General features: G+C 41.1%; 1 long non-coding RNA gene across 1 annotated transcript; it reads left to right on the top strand.

The window, feature by feature from the left end:
• The first annotated feature begins 966 nt into the window (after positions 1–966).
• On the top strand, positions 967–1898 carry LOC145449880 (uncharacterized). Its single transcript, XR_013918377.1, has 2 exons — positions 967–1419; positions 1484–1898. It is a non-coding gene; the product is annotated as an uncharacterized LOC145449880 (long non-coding RNA).
• Positions 1899–2759: the final 861 nt, after the last annotated feature.

Genomic DNA, 2759 nt, shown 5'->3' with positions numbered 1-2759 from the left:
TTAGGCAATCTAGCAATTTTAAGAGTAGCCAGAAAATTTGAAAAAATGTTTTTGAACAGCCCCATTGTACAATTATTTCTCCAATGCTGTAACTGCGATGTAGTCGGTAATGCAATTGGGAAAACCTTTAGTATAATCAAAAGGTATCTGTTCTGTTGTCACTGCACAATGCACATAGTTGCATGCACGCTTTTACAGCATGCTGGCCTGTTGTAAATACCTCTACATAAACATGCATCTATTGATTCTCTATCAACTAGTATCTTGACGTGAATTTGTTGGTTCTCTATCAGATAGTATGTAGACGTGAATTTGTTGGTTCTCTATCAGATAGTATGTAGACGTGAATTCGTTGGTTCTCTATCAGCTATTCGTGAGCTATCGTCGATGTGTTCATAATAAAAACTGAATGCTTGTATTGGTGATGTATCAGACTGACAAGAGAGATATTTGATTTTAAGTTCTAAGATTAGTAAAGTTATCATTAGCATCGGTATATGAGGCCAGGACCTGTCCGTTATCTGCCTAAATAAACACGTGTCAAGGCTAGCTCTGATAGGGACAAAATGAGCATGTTTCGCAAACAGAGAATTCGATATCACCCAAGCAGGATTGAAAACATGAGTTGAACATGACGTCAATACTGTGACTTGGACTCGACTCGAGTCATAACACCATGACTCGGACTTGACCCTTTAAACGGTGACTTGGACTCGGACTCGAGTCTGTGATGAATTGAAAATGACTCGACTCGACTCGAGTCAAAACCACAAAAGTATGATTGACTCGCGACTCGGAACCATGTGACTTGGTTACAACCCTGATGAAAATCATTAAGTGATAACATAAAAGGAGAAGCGATGACAATTATTGAGGCGTGTGAGGCCCAGTCATCTTGAGCAGTCTTGGACAATTAGAAAATTTTCAGCTTTTCCAAACTAGGTTAGAATTAGATCACTGGCATTTCGCTCTTAAAGGGGCACTGCGCTCTAAATATGATGTGGTCTCAAATTGAAGGGCAAAACGAAAAAAAAATTTTGGCCGCAGCCGTTTTCTTCAGAACGCCACCGTAATGGAGCTGCAATTTATTGAAATTTCCAGAAACGCACCCGGCTGCAGCTGTCGCGGCTCCGGGTAATTTCTTAACCCGTTACATGGCACGATGACTTCATCGTCGCACTTGCTGGACGCGATTACGCAGGCACGCAGTGGACGAACTGTAGATAGTTGTCAGCCGATGTTATGAAGCAAATATGTCTTACAGGCCAAGGTGGTGTAGATACGGCGTTCCACGGACGATATTGAAATTTGCACCTAAACGTCTTCATTTTACTTATGACACAATGCTTGCACGAACCAAACTGGCTGTCCTGGACCACAATGAGAATGTTGGCAGATTTCCTGCGGTGACACAAGAAGGTTTGCTGTGCAGATGTTTGCAAGTCAAGGTACTCAGTTACTTACTCTATATTTGTTTAAGCAGGTGTTCTACGATACAAAAAAAGTTACTCTCGGTCAGCAAAAGAGTGGATCTTGAAAAGCATGTATGAAAAGAAGACGAACCACTATGCGAGAGAGCTTTTGAGGCGAACTGCTGAGAATCGCACTGGCATCAACTTCCCCAGTAACATTTCAAGAAGTGTGCATCCAGTCAGCATTGCACCAGAACCAGCCCCCTCTAAAGAGGAATTACTTTCAAAACGTCGTTCTAGAACGTGACTTAGATACAAAACATCTCTATCGTACATCTTCGAGTTGTATGGCATGTGGTGCGATGCTGCGTAGCTTACTAGCAATTTCATTCTTCCACTGCCTGACTGCCCCGTTGTAATACCCTGGCTATGTAGTCCTCGGATGTTTCTTTTATTATTTATTTTAATAAACGAGTAAGCAAAGTAGTGGATGTATCAGGCACAGCAGCCATTGGTGGAATATAGAATGCAAACAGTTCCAGGTCACTGTCTAATGATACAGTAACAGAACTGATTTCGACATGTATAGCAGAGCTGCAGTGTTATCAATCACAGTTCGTTTTCTATCGGCCATTTGAAACCGACATACAGTCCATCATCACTAGGGTACTAGGAAAAACATCAAAGGATATTGCAGCAATAAAAAAATGCTGAAAACTAATACCAGCATTTATACGACGGAGAGTATAATGCTCCCAATTTATAAAGTGTAGGCATATATATAAAAGCATGCGAGAAAAGGTGAAGAATGCAGGAAATTGTCGTTTATATCCAGGAACCATGTCATAAGTCCAAGACCCTGTCATAGGTCCAATACTAAACAACACAAAATGTTCTAGGACCCACTTGCTAGAAAGCCTTCTGCCAGGACCATGTGGTTGATTGTTATTATTCCAGTTTTTTCTGTTCACTTTGAAAAACGTTTCAAGAATGGAGGGATGTATATGTAGGAGAAAATCTTCATGTTCTGTTATGCATATCGACCCTCCATTCCCAAGAAGCTCTATTATTTGTTGTATTTCCCTGCAGCAGACGCGCTCATTTTGGTTTGTCATGGATGCACAGTTCAAGCAACTGCACCACTCATTGTCTAGTGTCCGAAGTTGACTCTGGTTTTCTGACGATTCCTTTGACCAATACAATGAGATTGATAAATTGCATTCAAGAAACACAGGTACAATACTTACAGAGACATGAGTTTGTGCTTCTAGAGTTGCAACAAGACGGTCGAATTCCTCCTCTGAATATTGTGGCTCGAATTGATACGGCAGGCTCTCACCAAATATC

The sequence above is a fragment of the Botryllus schlosseri genome, chromosome 11 (genome assembly GCF_051294905.1).
Source record: "Botryllus schlosseri isolate E-star chromosome 11, Bs_hap1, whole genome shotgun sequence".
Taxonomy (NCBI): Eukaryota; Metazoa; Chordata; class Ascidiacea; order Stolidobranchia; family Styelidae; genus Botryllus; species Botryllus schlosseri.
This window is presented reverse-complemented; position numbering and strand designations above follow the sequence as displayed.